Source organism: Macrobrachium nipponense, chromosome 34, assembly GCF_015104395.2.
Source record: "Macrobrachium nipponense isolate FS-2020 chromosome 34, ASM1510439v2, whole genome shotgun sequence".
NCBI classification, from domain to species: Eukaryota; Metazoa; Arthropoda; class Malacostraca; order Decapoda; family Palaemonidae; genus Macrobrachium; species Macrobrachium nipponense.
The window spans coordinates 54,400,496-54,423,702 of NC_061095.1; positions in this window are offsets into that span (position 1 = coordinate 54,400,496).

A 23,207-nucleotide genomic window follows, 5' to 3' on the forward strand; every position below is an offset into this window, starting at 1 on the left:
AACACCATGATATTCTTTGGAAGCTTGAATTTCAAGTCAATGGCCCTATTCCATATGAATAGGTTCTTCATCTTCTGATAATAATAATAATAATAATAATAATAATAATAATAATAATAAATAATAATAATAATAGGACTGATAAAAGTAGACGAAGACCCAAAAATAGAGACTGGATAATGACAAACAGAACAGATGAATGGCACAACAAAAACCAATGCACGGACAATACATGAGACAGACTAAAGAACTAGCCATCGATGACACGTGCAATGGCTACAGAGGGGAGAGCTCAAGAAGGAAACTGAAGGATTGATAAAACAGCGGCACAAGATCAGGCCCTAAGAACCAGATATGTTCAAGAACGATAGACGGAAATAACATCTCTCCCATATGTAGGAAGTGCAATACGAAAAATGAAACCATAAACCACATAGCAAGCGAATGTCCGGCACTTGCACAGAACCAGTACAAAAAGAGGTATGATTCAGTGGCAAAAGCTCTCCACTGGAGCCTGTGCAGAAACACCAGCTACCTTGCAGTAATAAGTGGTAACACCACCACCTGAAGGAGTGATAGAAAACGATCAGGTAAAGATCCTCTGGGACTATGGTATCAAAACAGATAAGGTGATACGTGCAAACAGACTAGACATGACGTTGATTGACAAAATCAACAATACCATGGGTCACCAGAGTTGAAGAGAAAGAAAGGGAAAAATGGATAAATATCATGACCTGAAAAATAAAAAGAGAAGGATATGGAATATGCCAGTGGAAGTTGTAACTATAATCATAGGAGCACTAGGCACGATCCCAAGATCCCTGAAAAGGAATCTGGAAAAACTAGAAGCTGAAGTAGCTCCAGGACTCATGCAGAAGAGTGTGATCCTAGAAACGCCGCGTATAGTAAGAAAAGTGATGGACTCCTAAGGAGGCAGGATGCAACCCGGAACGCCACACTTTGAATACCACCCAGTCGAATTGGAGGACTGTGATAGAACCCCCAAAAATAATAATGCTAATAAAATTCGAGAAAAAAATAATAACAGAGTTGCAATGCTGCGGGTGTAGCGAAGAAAAAGAACAAAAAATATATTGTCAAAATAAAAAGGCAGTAAGAGGTATAGCCAACGACAGAGAAGCAGAAATGTAAATAATCCAGTAGGATATATATCAGAAAAGCACAAAATTGACGGCTATGCCATTAAACGAAGCGAAAGCAGATCCCTTCTGTGAAACTGAACGTCCATAAAAAGATTCTTATTTCGGACAATAATCCACAAACATCAACGAGAGAATGTACATAATTTGAACACACTATAAAGATTAAAATAAAAGTGAAGACAAAACGCAACTTGGACGTTTAATTTCCGTCTCAGAATGAGGTCAGTCTTATTACAAACTGCTTAATGATCTCTGCAAGGAAGCAAGACTTTTTCTAGTTTGATTCTTGCAACATTCGACCAAATCTTTACACTTCTTCTTTTGGAGGAAATTTGGAAGATTCTTTAAGAAAGTCGTATTCAGCTCTTTACATTAAACCGAGTAATGTTTCATTATATCTTGCCTCTTCATATTTCCTTTTTTCAGTCAACAAAAAAAAAATATCAGTTAGATAAGTTTAATTAACATTTTGGATCATCAATGATCCATCAATTTCGCCAAGATGGTATGAATCTAGCCGTTTAAATCACGCACCATTTATAACTGCAGGGAAAAAAAATTTCGATAAAATTGCTGCTTCGGTCAAATGATTCAGTATAAACCAGCTTCCTTTTACATAACTGGAGACGCCAGCCTCTCAACTTGGACCATCCAACAACATTCCATTAAATAAAGAAACAAATAAAATGAAAAATATTCCTTTAATCCAGGACTACATTTCATGTAGTAACCCAGCGTTTTGATGCAGAGATGAAAAAATAAAACAATTATCTTGGGGTGAAATTATCTTAGGTCACGAAAAACATCAACCCTAAAATAAACTTGTTTGTTTGGGGTAGAGTAAAGATTTCATAATTACGCTGCAAAATTTTTCCACAAAGAGGAAACGGAAAATGTGGTCGAGTACGTAAAAATCTCGGGAAAAGATATAGCATCAAATATTTATTATTATTATTATTATTATTATTATTATTATTATTATTATTATTATTATTATTATTATTATTATTACTGCAAGTGTGTATATCTATGACAACGTACGTGGAATATCTTAAATTAAGGAGTTATAAGGTTTTGATACAGGAAACGGACCTGTATCTTACCACTGATAGATAATGAGATCTACTACAGACTTTGTGATTTCGAACGTTTATAGCGTCAATGATAACTGATCATTCCAGAGTTTTGGTCTTTTATATAAAAATGATCATAATAGTTTTTGGGACCAATGTCATTTGCTATCTTTGCAAGTCAAATTGATTCGACACTTTCATGAAGAAAATTATATTGCAACTCTTAACTCATTTTTCGTGACTTAAGTTGTACTTTAATTGTTCTTCTCTCTCTAAAGCAAGATTACAACACACACACAAATGGATGCGTAGGGTCAGTGTCTATTTCTGCACTGTGTAAATTATGCCTGATTTTACTAATGAAATGAATGAGTGACAAAAAAATATTTTTCTCAAGATGTACTTAAAAAGGGTTTGCAAAAACTGACCTTCAATAAATAAAGCTTGCAACAAAAAGTAAATATTTGACTATAGACTCGGATTCATGTCAAAAGACTCATTTAAAATGAGACATAGAAGACTGAATTATATATAAAAAATTGCTCTTGAAAAATCAAAATGTAGTCATGACAAGTAATCCTGGTAATAATGATTATGTTGGGGTCAGATGTTAGTTAATCTGCAGAACAAAATGAATGCTCTAGCGCCTCATCAAGAAACTATCTTTGAATGCTTAATGTAGTATACATTGCGATTTGTTATTATAGATGAATGAAAAAAATGGATAACGAATAGCTCAATATTGGAAGAAAGGGTATTTATTTGCAATAAATAAATATTTTGTAAAAGAACACTGATATGTTTGTAATGATATTACTAAACAATGAATACGAAATTAAATGCAGTAACATTTTTCATAACTATTATAATGATAATAGCTAAGAGAACCAGTGAAATAGGAACACAAATAAACAAAACTACAAATTTAGGAATACTGAAGATTTTGAGAGGAAAAAGTTACAGAATAGAGAGAAATTCACAGAGGAAAAAGGCAGATCCTTCCCCCAACAAGAAACTTAACAATAAAGTACTTAAAAAACTAACACTATACAGCAACACCTTCCAATAAATAAAAGAATAATGCATTAACACTCACTAGAACCGAGACGAAGCAGAAGTTCTGGAAAAAATAGAAAGATTATTATCAATAATATTGTAATAAACTTTGATCAGTGTTATTAATATAGGTCACTGTGTCTGCACTGAAACTTATTCTCTCTCTCTCTCTCTCTCTCTCTCTCTCTCTCTCTCTCTCTCTCTCTCTCTCTCTCTCTCCATAAGCAAATAATCAAATTCATCACATTTCAGAACGAAGGTGACTTCGATTAATCATAAGTCTCTGTCAGTCATCTGAGAGTTTAAAGTGAAAATGTCAAAAAATTTCATAAATCGTTTACTCATGTTTGTGCCAACAACAGTTCTCAGTTTATATCAAATTCTGTATTTAAGTTAATCTAGAGAGAGAGAGAGAGAGAGAGAGAGAGAGAGAGAATGAAAATGGAATGCAATATTATATAGTGTACAGAGAATGTTCCAGTGCAATAGCCATCGGAGTCAGAGGCTTCTGGCTTTCAACAACGACAATTGATGTCCGAGAATATGAATCTTCATGAAAACTATTTATCATATTCAAGTGAAACAAAATTATTACTAGGCAACGCTATGGAAGACATCTGAATTTCCCAAAAGAAATTTAATTATATCGGATACAAGAAGTCTTTACTGGATGAATAATAAAGAAAATTAATTTGAGTAAAGATTATAGCGAATTGAATTCATATGTAAATAGTTTCCTGTCACTGTTTTAGACTTCATTTATGATCAAAAGACTTTCTTATATAGAAAGTGAAATGAGACAACAGTTCAATAGGTATTCAGGCGCATTTTATATGACTTTTGGGAACTGTTGAAGAATCACGTCCATGGCATAATAAGAAGACGAGAGAATTAAATGGATATTTTAAACTTTTATTTTTGCCTGATGACTAAATTGTTTCGTCTAAAGCAGCTTTTTAAAATAAATTCATTTATCCGATGTCCAATCGTCCTTTATTTTGTTCATGTTCTAATCAATTCAAATTACCTAAATTATTTATTTCGTGTAAAGGACAACTATCGATCGATGCAAAGCCAATGGAATTCCCTTCCTGCCTCCAGAATTAAATGGATTTCATTAAGTGGCTACCTATTTTGAGCATCAGTCCATTTCAAGACAAGAGTAAAAATAGACCAACCCAATAACCGAGCAGATGATTTGCAGCGTCGTCCTCCGCAGAATATTCAGCATTTATACATATTCCCCTTTCCTCTCCTCGTTATCAATCTATCTCCATTCCATCCCATTGGTCACAAGTCACTACCATTCCACTACGTCTTAGTATCCAATTATCTTTCTTCTTTTGCTCTCCCTCCGTCTGGTCCTGACATTTCCAATTTTGCTTTTTATCATGTCTTCGTCCTCTCTCTCTCTCTCTCTCTCTCTCTCTCTCTCTCTCTCTCTCTCTCTCTCTCTCTCTCTCTCTCTGTTCTGTTCTGTTTCTTTGTGCTTGTGACCCTTTGCGACAGACCAGCGGTTTCCAGATGCTCTTTCATCTCGGTATTCTATGGTTCTTCGATGGTTTCAGGTTATATTAATGACTGTATCATACTAATTCAGAAGATGGATAACCCTATTCATAAGGACCAAGCCCACAAAAGGGGCCACTGACTTGAAGTTCAAACTTCCAAAGAATATTAAGGTGTTCATTAGGAAGAAGTAAGAGGTAAAGGGAAATACAGAAAGAAGGATATCACTCATTAAACATGAATAAACAAACAAATTAATAAACAGAATAAAAATGTAAATATAGCCTTGCTTTTTAGCACAACCAGCTTTGAAGACCCTCATTCATTTGCTGTCTGCCGTCTCTCGTAACGGAATATTTCAGTTTATAACCAGTTTCGTCAGCCAATCTAAACCATTACTATGCTGACAGATGCTTGTTTCGTCCAGCTGTCAACCCTCTTGAACGTCGACAATTAATTCATTTATCCGATCAACTACTTCCCGTGAATTTCCACTCACTCCCTCTTGCTCTCCATGATTCTCGCCTCCTGGTTTCAAATTCCTTCTAATATTTTCCATAAGTCTTCTTTCGTATATTCCAAAATATAACCAAATAATTCATCTTTGGCTTCTCAGATTTCATTCTAGATCTCTTCAACTCTTTAAAGCAAATCTGATTTGTTCTGCATCGTTCAAACGAAGCTGATTTGCACAGAACTATGCTCGTCTAACCGTCTCTTTGATGACTATATTAGAGCTGTCTTTATCTGGCAATGTCATGAAGCTAAATATCAATATTTACTGTCCACTTCAGTTCACTTATCTTCGACTACTTAGACACAAACTCACAATTCACTGTCTCCTGTCTTTTATCTGGTTCTCTCACCCATTCATTCCTGACGTCATCTGGTTCACTTGCTATCTCACAGGCAGTTCATGCATCAGTCGCAATGTATTGTGAATATCTTACAACATCATCTTCCAGTCTGTCTAACCAGAATTCAGTGTCATACCAGACTTCCCTTCTAGCACTTGTATGCATCTCTTGTCATCAAAAGGAACCGAATTCTGTCCTTTAATGAGATGGCCTAATTGGTGACTATTTGAGGATATTGCACGCTCAAAACTCTCCTTGTTTCTGATATCATTTACCTTTATTATGTTATCAGTAAGTAGACCATATTCGTTTTTATTCAAATAAAGACAATAAACACAAACTTTCAATTGCACTGGGATTCATGGCAAATTGACCATGCACCCATAGGGGGCAAGGTAGCCTTAAAAAAATGTGGTTATGGGAACTGCCCAGTTTGCATTTACAATGAAAAAGTTTGCGTATACTGATTGAAAAAAGTATTTTGATGGTTAAATTTTGTAAATTGGGAATCGTTTCGAATCTGGATAATTTGGTAGCTTCCAGTTTCAATGCTTCTCCAAGTGTAACAATGATCATTGATGAGTTTTTTCCCACTGAAGTGTTTTTCCTTTGAAGAGTTTTTTACCTTGAAGCGCTTCTCATTATTGAATGAGTGAAATCAGCAAACACTTTCTCTCTCTCTCTCTCTCTCTCTCTCTCTCTCTCTCTCTCTCTCTCTCTCTCTCTCTCTCTCTCTCTCTCTCTCTGTTTGTATGTCTGGTGTGTCTTCTTTCTTAGTATTTATTGTTTCAGTGTGTCTCTTGTATTCTGATGTCTCTTGTTTCTGGTGTTTCTTGTTTCATTGTGTCTTGGTGTCTATTGTTTCTTGGTGTCTCCTGTTTCCTGGTGTCTCTTGCTTCTTGTTGTCTCTTGTTTCTCTTTGTCTCTGTTTCCTGGTGTCTCTTATTTCTTGGTGTCTCCTGTTTTCTGGTGTCTGTGACCCGTCGCAACAGACCAGCGATTTCCCTAAGCTCTTCCAGGGGGGAAAAGATGGGCTTTTGATCACCTTCTCCCGTTTTATTATACCTTCCTCTTACACCGGCTTTCAGAGTTTCATAAATCAATTGTCTCTTTATTAGAATTAATTTATTTAACAAGGCTGTTTTTTTTTATCCTTGTCAGAAAATGGGCAGTCATGATTTTTTTTTCATATGGAACATGAGCACCACAGGGGCCAGTGAGTTGAAATTCGAACTTCCAGAAAATATGGTGTTTATTAGAAAGCAGTAACAGAAGGTAATAGGAAATGCAGATAAAAGAGAGGGCTTATTTGAAAATACACGTTAAAATAAACCAGTACATAAATTTATCGAAATGAAAGTGAATGACTAAAATGCAAGGATCAGTAGGTTCAGGGTAGAGTCTTGCATGTTGCAGGTACTTTCCCCATAAAGCGGGTGACCTTCTCGTTCACATTTCATGCACTGACCTTCAAATGACCTCGTTTTTGTTAATTTTTTTGTGCCCATTCTGTCCAATGACTGGGATTAACTCCTCCTCTCTTGGTAATATATGATTCTTCAGTGATTCCAGGCCACATAACCTCATCTTTTGACCCAACCACCTTTCAACCCAGTCATTCACTGGAATATTTTATTCCTCTACCGTCGACCATCATCACTGGACGGAGAGATCGATTTAGTTCTCTCGTAAAAAGGCCTCGAGATTCATGAGGTGTCATTTGGGGAGGGAACGGCCCAGGGTCACGATATAGACAGACAGACAAACAATTGGGGAAGAGTGGTAATGGAGATTACGCTTTAAACACGCACACACACACACAACACAAATACATTATGTACATATGTCTGTCTGTTAGTCTATCTCGTGAGTCTTGGACGTTCGTTCTCCAAATTGCATCTCATGAATCTCGTGGCCTTTTTACGAGACACTAAATCGATCTATCCGTCTAGTGCTGATGGTCGGTGGCTAAGGAGTAAGATATTCAAATGTATATATGAATAACTTGATCACGAAGTATATAAAACGTGATGCTATGTATAAATAAAGGGTTTTTGGCACGAAGGAAAAAAAATTAAAAGCGAGATAGCCAAGCACTTTCGGTCTAGTTCGACCCTTTACTCAGGCATAACTGATCTTACAGAGGAAAAACATAGGCAAGGTAGGCTTAATATCCAAACTGACACTACAAGATTAGCAATAAGGTCGATTTCACTCTACAGAAACGAGGAAACGCCTGAGGGCAGCCACACCTTGGAGGATACACGCGCGTTCAACAGACGGTTCATCCAGAAAACAATACATTTTGAAAAAAAAGGAGGCATATACAACTTATTAACATGAAATTTACAAAAATGTTCCCAAAAAAATTACTAATGAAAAGACGATAAAATATATATAAAATATATATATATATATATATATATATATATATATATATATATATATATATATATATATATATATATATATAGATATATAAATACATCGAGCAAGAGAGAGAGGGAGAGAGAATATCAAGCGACAGAGAGAGAGAGAGAGAGAGAGAGAGAGAGAGAGAGAGAGAGAGAGAGAAATAATAACTATATACATGTGTGACTAATTTATTAGTAGTTCATTTATTTTAAGGTCCTTCATAAACATTTTACAAATATACGGGTCCAAATGGTACATTTCCGGACTAAGATTTAGGTGGTTTTTATTAGTTATTTGTATAATTGCTGATACCAGTAAATTTCTTGAAACATGATCATTAGATCTAGCAATTACAGAGGTATCACCCCAATTAATACAATGAGATTTTTCACTCAGATGGATAGACAGTGCATTTGAAGTCTGGGCTGTTCTAATTGAATACATAGGCTGCTTAATACGTACACATAAATTTTTACTTGACTGACCAACGTAAAACGATGGGCAATCCTTATGAGGAATTTTGTAAATGATGTTGTTATTTGTTACGGGACTATTCTTAATTAGCATATCTTTAATGGTATTGTTATACGAAAACACTACATTAACATTAAACGATTTAAATATTGATTTTATGGTTTCAAATCCACGAAAGTAAGGTAAGCGAAGTACATTTTTAGGCATTTCTTTTTCGTTAATAACAACACTATAAAACTTTTTGTGAACTTTTTGATAACATAAATAAATTAAATGAGGTGGGTAGCAGAGATCGTTTCCTATCTTTTTTATGTATTCTATTTCTTGGTCAAGATATTGTGGACTCGTTATATGCAAAGCATGTAGGAACCTAGAAGAAAAAATTGAAATTTTAATATTAAGATGGTGGCCAGAATAAAAATGTACATATGTTAAATTATTTATGGGTTTTCTATAAATACTGAATTTACATTGGAAATATTCTCTATGTATTAATACATCTAGGAAAGGGATGACATTGTTATTTTCAATTTCAACAGTGAATTTTATATTCATTCACGAATTTTATTCTGAAGGAAATATCTACATGTATTACACTGAGACTACTTAATCAAGGATGAGACCCTTGTGCTACGAATTCCACAAAACTTACTGCTTCGGTGCACTTGAACAAAATGCTCATGAGTAGCACGATAACACCCGTACAGTGAAGATGATAGTCACCTCAACATTGCACGAATTCTCTCGTTACCTGAACGATGAGGCCCTTTCTTTTCTCTCCTGTTTCTCTTTCACTTCTCTCTTCAATTCCTTCAGGGTCTCCCTCTTTTCACAATTGCCAAATGCAGTTATTAAAAAATTCAATTCATAAAAGAGTTAAAGTAAAAAATACAGTTAAATCGGAAATCATCAAACTTTAGAACTATATCATTCAAAATATTGTTTTTTGAATATCAACAGAAAACGCGTTTCAAAATTCGCTTAACTGTTGGTAGGGGCTATGTCAGACGGGCTCTTTTTCTATGGAAGGCAGAGAGGTATATAGCAAGATGCTGAAAGGGGTCAAGACGCCTGATGTGGACCCCTGGACCAACCAAGAGACGAAATGAAGGCGTAAGTTGTATAAATAGTATATTGAACATAGAGTCAACTAAGAGGTCAAATGAGTACAGATTGAAGACTTAAATACAAAACTCTAATCTCATTTTTAATAAAGGTACAGAGGTCACATCAGGAATGACATGCTTATATTATTGAGGGGGAATAACGAAATGGTTGCGTCGATAACAAAGGAAGAACAGGAAGTGAGGGACAGAAAAATAGATGCAAAAATGGGATGCGATAATCAAGAGAGAATGAGATGAGGGGAAGACTGATAACGCATGTGGAAAGGATATTGGATTATCTGATGACATAGGTAATCGATGGTACGCTGAAATATTATGGTGCTTATATATATATATATATATATATATATATATATATATATATATATATATATATATATATATATATATATATACATAAATATGTATGCATTACGTAATGTAGAACATGCTTTGTGTTGACTGAACATAAAAGATTTATCTTAATTTTTTTGTGTAACATCACAGACCTGCAAACATCAGATACCTTCCAATTAAGGTTCGAATTACAGCCCCTCACTCCCCACCCCCAGTCAAACCCTAAACCCTTGATTTTCTCTCTCATTTGAGTTGACAAACAGAGCAGAAATGATGGAATTTGCACAAGGAACAATTTTGCAAAACTCATCCTGACCTTTACTTACAATTTCTAACCAAGTTATCCAACGTAGAATGTTATCTTGAAGCGATATTGGAAGCTTAAAATAACACTGAACCGTAAATATAATCGAATCACTGAAATAAACATGCGTTGTAAAATTTAAATCAAACTAGAAAACTAGAAATAAAGTTTAAAAAAACACCATTTGGCGCAATCTTGAATTCCCAAGACGGTGGAGGAGCTATGCAAATTACATGAGTTGCCCAAAGTTATGCACCCCTGAGGTGGGCCACACCAGGTTTTATGTGAGACCTCCTGAAAGTGTGACCCTAAATGGCAAGAAAAACAAATGGGATGAGAAATTGTACGAAGCAGCAAGGTTTCTTGGGTATAGGAATGCGGCAGTCTCTCTCTCTCTCTCTCTCTCTCTCTCTCTCTCTCTCTCTCTTTTTCTCATTACATAAATATACACCCACCGTAATATTTCAGCGCATCGTCTCTTATTTATATCACCAGATAATCCAATATCCTTTCCACGTCAGTTATCAGTCTTCCCCTCATCTCTTTCCCTCTCGATTATCGCATCCCCATTTTTGCATCTATTTCTCTTTCCCTCACTTCCTCTTCTTCTTCCTTTTCCTCTGTTATCAACGCATCCATATTCCTTTTATTTATTATTTTCTATTTCGTTATTCCTTTCCAATAACATATCAATGCCATTACTGACGTGACCTCTGTACCTTCTATTAATATTTATATTAAATTCTGTATTTAATAAGTCTTCTATCCGCAGTCAGTGACCTCTTATGTTGACTCTAAGTACAATATACTTTGTTATAATATTTAAGCCTTTATTTCGTCCCTTGATTGTATCCAGGGGTCCACGTCAGGCGTCTTAATCCTTTCACCATCTTGCTATATCCCATGGGCTTCCATAGAAGAAGAGTCCGTGCTGGCACATAGCCAACCAACATTTCAGCGAATTTTGGAACGTTTTTTTCTAAGTATATTCACAAGAAATGCAAAGATAAAGATATATCAAATTAAGACGAAAAGAAACATTCACCTTCACATATCAAGTGACACACAGTTCTAAAAACTGATACCGTATTGCCCCCTCCTCACCAACCATCCAGCCTCCCACCCCTTTCATTTGAGACACGGTCATCGGAAAATACTTTGTTCCTCTTGCAAAGTCAATTCATCCGGACTGTCGATGATAAAATTTGGCTGGGCGAGGACCCATCTCCGTGTCCAATGTGTCGAAAAAGTGGAGTAACTTCCGGTGGGCGCCTCACTTCCTGATTACTGCTTTGAAGAGTTTTTTTCCTAGATTTTTTTTTTTTCACTTTTAAAAGTTTTTTAAGAATTTATTTCTTCTGAAGAGTTTTCTCCCATTGAAATGTTTCCTCCTCTGAAGATTTTTTTTTTTTGTTTTTTTTTTTTTTTTTTTTATTTTAATTTTCCCTTTTGAAGGATTTTCTTCTTTGAAGAGTTTTTTCCCTTTGAAGTTTTCTCCCACTGCAGTGTTGTTTTCCTTTGAAGAGTTTTTTTTTTTTTTCAATTGAAAAGTTTTTGCCCTTTGAAGAATTTTCTTATATGAAGAGTTTTTCTTCATCTGAAGGGTCAATTTTCATTATTGAACGAGTGAAATCACTCGACACACTTCTCTCTCTCTCTCTCTGACTGGATTCATATATGAGGTCGACGCTCGTCCTCACACCTAAGCAATTTAAATTATTTAACTTATTTCGCATCAAGAACAAATGTCTATCGATACTCAGCCAGTGGAGCTCCCTTCCTGCCTCCTGAATTTAATTAACTGGAGACTTATCTTAAGCACCAGTCCATTGCAAGACAAGAGTCGAAATAGACCAACCCAACAACCGAGCAGATGAACTGCAACGTCGTCAGCAGAATATTCAGCATTTAAATATTTTCCCTTCTTCCCTCGGTGTCACTCAATCTCCATTCCGTCCCATTGGTCACGATTCACGACCATTCCATTGCGTCTTAGTATCAATTATCTTTCTTCTCTTTCCTTTGTTTTCCCTCCGTCTGGTCCTGACACTTCCAGTGTTGCTTTTTATGGCTTCTTCATCTTCTCTCTCTGTTTCTCCGTTTTCTGATGTCCCTGTATCCTGGTTTTTTTTTTCCCGGTGTCTGTGACCCGTCGCAACAGACCAGCGGTTTCCAGAAGCTCTTCCAGGGAGGAAAAGATGGGCATTTGATCACCGTCTCCGGTTTCATTGTTCTCCTGGAAGCGTTTTGATAATTCATCTTGCTTCGTTTAGCTCTTATGCAATGTGTGTGTGTGTGTGAGATTGATATCTATGTACAGGTTCCCTCAGCTCTAAAAACTGTTCATACTATCTGTCTCTCTTTTCCCTTCCAATAAATTCCTCACAGTTCAAGAAGTACATTTCCTTTTTTATTAAACATTTCTCTTGAACCGGCTTTCAGAATTTCCAAGATCATTTCTCTCTTTATTAGAATTAATTCATTTAACAAAGCTGTTTTTTATCCTTGTCAGAAAATGGCCCGTCATAAAATCTTGTTTTTCATATGAAGCAAGAGCACCACAGGGACCAGTGACGTAAAATTCAAGCTTCCAAAGAATACTATAGTGTCCATTAGAGAGCAGTAAGAGAAAGTAATAGGAAATACAGATAGAAGAGATCGTTTATTTGAAAATACACATTATAAAAAATCAGTAAATAAATTCATAAAAATGAAGGTGGATGACTAAAATACAAGGAGCAGTAGGTTCTGGGTAGAGTCCTGTACGTTGCAGGTACTACTTTCCCATAAAGCGGGTGACCTTCTCGTCCACAGTTCATGCACTGACCTTCAAATGGCCTCGGTTTTGTTCCTTTATTGTCTGTCTAATAATTGGGATTAACTCCTCCTCTCTTGGTAATTTATGGTTCTTCAATGATTCCAGGCCGTATAACCTCAGCTTTTGACACAATCAGCTTTCAACGCCGTCATTCACTGGAATATTTTGCTCCTCTGCCGTCGACCATTATTAGCTGTGGATGGAGAGATCGATTTAGTCCCTTGTAAAAAGGCCACGAGATTCATGAGGTGTCATTTGGGGAGGGAATGGGCAATGTTCTCGATACAGACTGGCAGACAGGCAAGAGGGGAAGAGTGTCAATAGAAATCACGTTTTAAACACACACACACAACACAAATACATTATGCACATATGTCTGTCTGTCAGTCTATCTCGTGAGTCTTGGACGTTCCTTCTCCATATTGTGCCTCATGAATCTCGTGGTGTTTTTATCACCTAGTGCTAATGGTCGGTGGCAAAGAGGTAAGGTATTCAAATGTATATACATATATGTATGTGTATATATATATATATATATATATATATATATATGTGTGTGTGTGTGTGTGTGTGTGTGTGTGTGTGTGTGTGTATGTATATATACATATATACACATACGCAATCTCCAACACATTAAAGAGGAGGGGGAGGAGGAGGAGGAGCGATGAATATCTCCTTCCTTCTGAATGAAAGTCAGGCAGTCGAGGTCACGTGACCTCCTCCTATCCACAACCTGATTAATGTCCGTCTGATTCTCTGGGACTCAAAAGGTTATTATAAGTCGTCGTTGTGATGTTGTTGTGTTCTTTCTCGCCTTTCGTCTCCTTCATAACACACACACAAACACACACACACACTCACGCACTCTCACACACACACACAGGAACACTCTGAGATTGACAAACACACACAAACACGTCCTCAGTATTGCTTCTCATTCACCCTTATCGTTTCCAGTCTTGCCAGTTTGGTGATGCAAAGATTATTCTCCTTTTTCTTACTGAAGAAGAACTGAGCCTGAGGGTCAGGGATTATTATCAGAATTTCTTCCTGGAGTCTTTTTCGTCAGAAAATTTGGAGATCATTGATTATTATTAATTATTATATATTAATTATTATTATTATTATTATTATTATTATTATTATTATCAGAAGATGAAGAACCCTATTCACATGGAACAAGCCCGCCCTAGGGGCCACTGACTTGACATTCAAAGCCTCCAAAGAATATTAAGGTGTTCGATTGAAGGGAGAACAGAAGGTGAAGGGAATAACAAACGGAAGAGATCGGAGGTTTTGTTTTAATGCAGAATATGTGTCGAATAACATTCATTTCCCTCAGGTCAAATAATCCATGATTGCATCAATATATAGAAACAAACACAAACAACACCCATGTAAATGAGGCCAAAGTTTTCTTCCACTTGTAACAATCACGAGGACTCGTGTAGGAGGGGGTGTGGGGGCGGGGGGAGTGTGGACACAGGTGAGATATTATCAAGAGCCTTATTTCAGTGTTCTAATTAGTGCTGATGGAATGTCGCCTCTGTCACCAATTCCAAAGCCAGTTACAGTGAAATGGTTCTACTTTCACTTATAACGGTTTCTAGGGGAGATGCCTCATTAGATTTCTTTCCCTCTTCCTGTGTAAATACAGAGAGAGAGAGAGAGAGAGAGAGAGAGAGAGAGAGAGAGAGAGAGAGAGAGAGAATCATTGGTCTTCGTAAACTTGGAGAGACAATGGCTGATCAATTGACTGGAACTGATGAGCTAGCGCATTCACGACATTTATTCTGAAGGAAATATCTACAAGTAGTATTACACTGAGGCTACTTAATCAAGGATGAGACCCTTGTGCTGGAAATTCCACAGCACTTACTGTTTCAGTGCACTTGAACAAAATGCTCATGAGCAGCACGACAACCCCCGTACAGGGAAGAAGATATTCACCTCAACATTGCACGAATTCTGTCGCTAACTGAACGTTGAGGACCTTCCTTTTCTCCCCTGTTTCTCATCCACTTCTCTCTTCAATTCCTTCAGGGTCTCCCTCTTTTCACAGTTGCCCAATGCAGTTATTAAAAAATCAAATTCATGAAAGAGTTAAAGGCAAAAATACAGTTCAAGCTGAAATCATCAAACTTAGAACTATAGAAATCAAAATATTCAGTGTGAATTACATAGAAAATCCTCTGTAGTACCTACATTTGCTTGGCTTTATGCCAGCACGGACTCTTCTCCTATGGAGGCCCATGGGATATAGCAAGATGCTGAAAGGGTTAAGATGCCTAAACTGGACCCCTGGACCAACCAAGATAAGAAATGAAGGAATAAAAAGTATAATGAGTATACAATAAACATAAACGCCAAAATGATTGCCGAAAGGAGAATTAAATACAGAGTCTATGTCTCAATATTAATATAAGGTACAGATGTCACGTCAGGAATGAAATGGATATGTTATTGCAGGGGAATAAGGATATAAAAATAAATGAAAGAAATATGGATATGTCGATAACAGAGGAAAAGAAATAAGAAGAGGAAGTGGGGGAAAGAGATTTCGATGCAAAAATGGGGAGGCGATAATCAAGAGAGAATGAGACGAGGGGAAGACTGATAACTGACGTGAAAAGGATATTATTGGAATATCTGGTGATATAGGTAACTGATGGTACACGCTGAAATATTAGGTGGCTATATATATATATATATATATATATATTTATATATATATATATATATATATATATAAAAATATATATATATATATAATATGTATTATGTATACGTATGTATGCAATACGCTATGTAAAAAATTACTTTTTGTTGACTGAACATAAAAGATTTTCTTAATTATTTGGGATAACATCACAGACCTTCAAACAAAGAATATTACCTTCAACTCAAGGTTCGAATTATCGCCTCCCCCCCCTCTCACCTTCCCCCAAACCCGCAAAACCCCCACCCCAAACAAACCCAAAGGCCTTGATTTTTTCACTCTTATTTGAGAGAACAAACAGAGCAGAAATGATGGAATTTGCATAAAGAACAATTATGCAAAACTTCACACCCTGACCTTTACTCGCAATTTCTAACCAAGTTCTGCAACGTTGAATTGTATCTTTTACGCAAACATTGGAAGATTAATTTACCACTGAACCGTAAATATAACGAATCAATGAAATAAACATGCGATGTTAAATATAAATTAAACTAGAAAACTAAAAATAAAAGTTTAAAATCCACCATTCGCACAAACCTTGGATTCTCAAGACGGTGGATGAGCTATGCAAATTACACGAGTTGCCCAAAGTTATGCACCCCTGAGGTGGGCCACACCAGGTTTTATGTAAGACCTCCTGAGAGAGTGGCCCTGAAAATAAAAGAAACATTAAAATGAATAGTTGGAGGTTCTTTTGCGCTCACGGTTAAACAGAAAGTTTACTCGGTGGAATTGAAATGGCAAAAAAAAAAAAATAAATAAATAAAATAAAATAAAATAAATGAATGAGGAGTCATACGAAACAGTGAAGTTTTCTGGGATAAAGTATTTTATTCGGCAGTTTAAGTGTGAATGGGGCAGTCTCTCTCTCTCTCTCTCTCTCTCTCTCTCTCTCTCTCTCTCTCTCTCTCTCTCTCTCTCATTACATACATAAACGCGCACCATAGTATTTCAGCGCATCGTCTGTTATTTATATCACCAGATAATCCAATATCCTTTCCACGTCAGTTATCAGTCTTCTCTTCATCTCATTCTCTCTTGATTCTCGCTTCCCCTTTTTTGCATTGAGTTCTCTTTCCCTGACTTCCTCTTCTTCCTCTTCCTCTGTTATTGACACATACATATTCCTTGTATATATTATTATCTGTTTAGTTATTCCTTTCCAATGATATAACCATGTCATTCCTGATATTAACTCTGTATTTATATTTACATTAAATTCCGTATTTAAGTCTTCTATCCGCAGACATTTGACCTCTTATGTTGACTCTAAGTACAATATACTTTTTAATACTATTTATGTCTTCATTTTGTCTCTTGTCAGCATTTTGCTATATCCCACGGGCTTCCATAGGAAAAGAGTCCGTGCTGGCATAAAGCCAACCAACATTACAGATAATTTTGTAATGTTTTTTTTTTCTTAGAAATATAAAGATAGAGATAAATGAAATTAAGGTAGGTGAAAAGAAGGGGCGCTTGAATTGAAAATGATTATATAGAAATTATGAAAAAAAGAATTTGTGTCAAAAGGCATAACAAAATGTCAAGTTAGATACAATAAATGGTTGTTTTAATCACATTAAATATCGAAAAGCAGAATAAATTGAAATTAAGACTTTGTGGAATTATATGATTCTATGAAAAGGATTTTTTGTTTTTGTTTGATATGATAAATAAATCTGTTGATTTTGAGGAAATAGACTAAGAGGTTATTGAATTGCATAGGCAAAAGTCAAACTGGATGGAATAAATGCTATTTGGAATCACATATTTCATATCTAAAATTACAGGGAATTAAAATCAAGAGTTGCAGAATAATGTACAAAACTACCCATGCTGAACAGAGCACAAATATTCCACGGCCATCTGCTGACATGTTTGGTATCATCGTCAATATTGATATCGGATGAAACAATTTGTTTTTATTGAAAAGTACTTTAGACTGAAATGAGGATAATAGCGTCGATGGATGTTAACACCTCTCATGGCTGCCGACTCTTGTTTAAACTATTATTGTTTGGTCTGCATGGAAATGATTTTTAAATTCCTGGCTGTGATAGTTTGCTTCTTCATGATTTCATTTTCGTCTTTACGTTGCAAGTATTGTGAAATCATTCACTTTATAGATACATTCAAACAAACACATACGACCATATATATTATATATATATATTATTATATTAATATATATATATATATATATTATATATATAATATATATATGTGTGTGTGTGTGTGTGTGTGTGTGTGTGTGTGTGTATGTATGTATGTGTGTCTTCATGGAAGTGAAGTATGGAAGTTGAATATTACTTAAAACGACAACTGAGATGAATTACGTACTTAGTACAAAAGGCACAAGAATTGAAAGGATGATATTAAATTTATGTATTTATTTATATAATGATTTACTTATGAAAGAATCGCACTATAAAGTAAAAACGACCTGGAATCTACAAAATCTCTACGAACTCCTGAGAACCTTCAAGTGTCCTCTAGAAAATAAAAGTACTTGAAGAAACAGAAAAAGATTTCGGCCGTGACGATATTATATAAAACAGCTCCAAGGCGCCACCAGCCACCCCTCCCCCCTCCTTCATCCTTAAGCTCCAACTCGAAGGAACTTCTTCCATAGAAGGTGAAAATAAAATTCGTCAGTTTCTCTCCAAAGTCATTCGAGATCTCGGTTGGTGAAACGAAGACATTTTTCTCTCTAACTTTTCTTCTCTTTATATGGAAACTTTCCCCTGAGAGGATTTTGTTCTGGAGCATCAGGACTTTATTGTTCCTGGAAGAGGAAATCTAGTCTCATCATTTCTGCAGAAGGATAAAGAAAGAAATGGGACTTTTCATTACTTTTCTTAGTGTAAAGTTAATCAAAATCTTGTCCCATATACATTGGGAGAGTGGATGGGAGTAGTTGTGGGGAGTGGATGGAAATAGAGAAGGATAGTGGATGGGAATAGTGAAGTGGGGTGGGAGGGAGTGAGTAGGGGGAAAAGATTACACGATTTCATTTTAAAAATGAAAATTAATATATATTTTTAATTTGGTATTTCTTAGACTGTACAAACCAACATTTACGTATATATTATATAATATATAAGGTGTGTGTATATTTTAGCGTAGCAGGAACCATCATGGAAGGTTCTCGAAACTCGGGAAATTATCTTTAAAAAGAATCCAACAATCCATCATTATCAAGGGAAAGGATTCCAGGGTGGGACGAAAAATACATGAAACTTAAAACAAGAAAAACTAATCCCCAAAGAAAGGACGTCAATCCTAAGTAATCCCTGAGAATGATGAATTAGCTTTCTATCTATAATACTTTAATTATTATTTCTATCACCAGTGTCTCCAGCCCATCCCAAGAATTGCTCGCGAATTCCGGTTTCAGACGTCACAGATTTTGGCATTTTATTCGGTGGATTCTTTTCGACACTTCATGAAATATTTACTTCAAATATCTTCCCATATCTGACTCAAAATGGAGTCACTTCCGGTAGGCGCCTCACTTCCTGATTACTGCTTTGAAGAGGTTTTTTCTTTTGGAGATTTTTTTTTATTTTTTACTTTGGAAAGTTTTTTTTTAAGTTTTTCCCTTTGATGAGTTTTTCCCACTGAAGTGTTTTTCCTCTGAAGAGTTTTTTTTTTCAGTTGAAGAGTTTTTTCCCTTCAAACGCTTTTCACTTTGGAGAGTTTTTTTTTTTTTCTTTTTGAAGAGTCGATTCTCATTATTGAATGAATGAAATCAGCGAACACACACACTCTCTCTCTCTCTCTCTCTCTCTCTCTCTCTCTCTCTCTCTCTCTCTCTCTCTCTCTCTCTCTCTCTCTCTGACAGGAATCATATATGAGAGCGACGCTCGTCCTCACACCGAAACAATTTCAATTATTTAAATTACTTATTTCGCATCAAGAACAAATATCTTTCGATGTTCAGCCAATGGAACTCCTTTCCTGCCTCTTGCATTTCTTGACTTTAATTAACTGGGACTTATTTTGAACACCGGTCCATTTCAAGACAAGAGTCGAAATAGACCAACCCAATAACCGAGCACTTGAATTGAAACGTCGTCCGCAGAATATTCAGTATTTATATATATATTTCCTTCTCCTCCCCTCGTTATCAATCTATCTCCATTCCATCCCATTCCGTCATGATCATTCCATTGCGTCTTAGTATCCAATTCTCTGTCTGGTCCTGACACTTCTAATGTTGCTCTCTCTCTCTCTCTCTCTCTCTCTCTCTCTCTGTTTGTATGTCTGGTGTGTCTTCTTTCCTAGTATTTATTGTTTCAGTGTGTCTCTTGTATCCTGATGTCTCTTGTTTCTGGTGTTTCTTGTTTCATTGTGTCTTTGGTGTCTCCTGTTTCCTGGGGTAACTTGTTTCTCTTTGTCTCTGTTTCCTGGTGTCTCTTATTTCTTGGTGTCTCCTGTTTTCTGGTGTCTGTGACCCGTCGCAAGAGACCAGCGATTTCCAGGAGCTCTTCCAGGGGGGAAAAGATGGGCTTTTGATCAACTTCTCCCGTTTTATTAAACCTTCCTCTTACACCGGCTTTCAGAGTTTCCAAGATCAATTGTCTCTTTATTAGAATTAATTTATTTAACAAGGCTGTTTTTTTATCCTTGTCAGAAAATGGGCAGTCATGATTTTTTTTCATATGGAACAAGAGCACCACAGGGGCCAGTGAGTTGAAATTCGAACTTCCAGAAAATATGGTGTTTATTAGAAAGCAGTAACAGAAGCTAATAGGAAATGCAGATAGAAGAGATGGCTTATTTGAAAATACACGTTAAAATAAACCAGTACATAAATTTATCAACATGAAAGTGAATGACTAAAATGCAAGGATCAGTAGGTTCAGGGTAGAGTCTTGCATGTTGCAGGTAATTTCCCCATAAAGCGGGTGACCTTCTCGTCCACATTTCATGCACTGACCTTCAAATGACCTCGTTTTTGTTAATTTTTTGGGCCCATTCTGTCCAATGACTGGGATTAACTCCTCCTCTCTTGGTAATGTATGATTCTTCAGTGATTCCAGGCCACATACCCTCATCTTTTGACCCAACCACCTTTCAACGCCGTCATTCACTGGAATATTTTATTCCTCTGCCGTCGGCCATCATCACTGGACGGAGAGATCGATTTAGTTCTCCACACACACACACACATACACATACACAACACAAATACATTATGTACATATGTCTGTCTGTCAGTCTATCTCGTGAGTATTGGACATTCCTTCTCCAAATTGCGCCTCATGAATCTCGTGGCCTTTTTACGAGACACTAAATCGATCTATCCGTCCAGTGCTGATGGTCAGTGGCTAAGGAGTAAGATATTCAAATGTATATATATATATATATATATATATATATATATATATATAATATATATATATATATATATATATATATAGATAGATAGATATATATATATATATATATATATATATATATATATATATATATATATATATATATATATATATATATATATATATCACTCACGAATTTTATTCTGAAGGAAATATCTACATGTATTACACCGAGATTACTTAATCAGGGATGCGACCCTTGTGCTACAAATTCCACAGAACTTACTGCTTCAGTGCACTTGAACAAAATGTTCATGAGCAGCACGACAACCCCCGTACAGGGAATAAGATATTCACCTCAACATTGCACGAATTCTCTCGCTACCTGAACGATGAGGACCTTCCTTTTCTCTCCTGTTCCTCTTCCACTTCTCTCTTCAATTCCTTCAGGGTCTCCCACTTTTCACAATTGCCAAATGCAGTTATTAAAAAATTCTATTCATAAATGAGTTAAAAGTCAAAAATACAGTTAACTCGGAAATCATCAAACTTTAGAACTATAGCATTCAAAATATTGTTTTTTTAATATAAACAGAAAACGCGTTTCAAAATTCGCTGTACTGTTGGTAGGGGCAATGCCAGACGGGCTCTTTTTCTATTGAAGGCAGTGAGGTATAGCAAGATGCTGACAGAGGTCAAGACGCCTGATGTGGACCCCTGGACCAACCAAGAGACGAAATGAAGGCTTGTATAAATAGTATATTGAACAGAGAGTCAACTAAGAGGTCAAATGAGTGCAGATTGAAGACTTAAATACAGAACTTAAATCTCATTATTAATAGAAGGTACAGAGGTCACGTCAGGAATGACATGGCTATATCATTGGAAGGGAATAACGAAATGAAAACAAATAAATGGAATATGGATGCGTCGATAACAAAGGAAGAGGAGGAAGTGAGGGAAAGAAAAATAGATGCAAAAATGGGATGCGATAATCAAGAGAGAATGAGGTGAGAGGAAGACTGATAACGGAATTGGAAAGGATATTGGATTATTTGATGACATAGGTAACCGATGGTACGCTGAAATATTATGTGCTATATATATATATATATATATATATATATATATATATATATATATATATATATATATATATATATATATATATATATATATACATATTTATGTATATTATATATATATATATATATATATATATATATATATAATATATAAATATGTATGCATTAAGTAATATAAAACATGCTTTGTGTTGACTGAACATAAAAGATTTATCTTAATTTTTTTTATATCATCACAGACCTGCAATCATCAGATACCTTCCAATTAAGGTTCGAATTACAGCCCCTCACCCCCCACCCCAGACAAACCCTAAGCCCTTGATTTTCGCTCTCATTTGAGTTGTCAAACAGAGCAGAAATGATGGAATTTGCACAAGGAACAATTATGTAAAACTCACCCTGACCTTTACTTACAATTTCTAACCAAGTTATCCAACGTAGAATGTTATCTTTACGCGATATTGGAAGCTTAAAATAACACTGAACCGTAAATATAATCGAATCACTGAAATAAACGTGCGTTGTAAAATTTAAATCAAACTATAAAACTAGAAATAAAGTTTTAAAAAACACCATTTGGGGCAATCTTGAATTCCGAAGACAGTGGAGGAGCTATGCAAATTACATGAGTTGCCCAAAGTTATGCACCCCTGAGGTGGGCCACACCAGGTTTTATGTAAGACCTCCTGAAAATGTAACCCTAAATGGCAATAAAAAGGAATGGGATGAGAAATTGTACGAAGCAGCAAGGTTTCTTGGGTATAGGAATGCGGCAGTCTCTCTCTCTCTCTCTCTCATTACATAAATATACACCCACCGTAATATTTCAGCGCATCGTTTCTTATTTATATCACCAGATAATCCAATATCCTTTCCACGTCAGTTATCAGTCTTCCCTTCATCTCTTTCCCTCTCGATTATCGCATCCCCATTTTTGCATC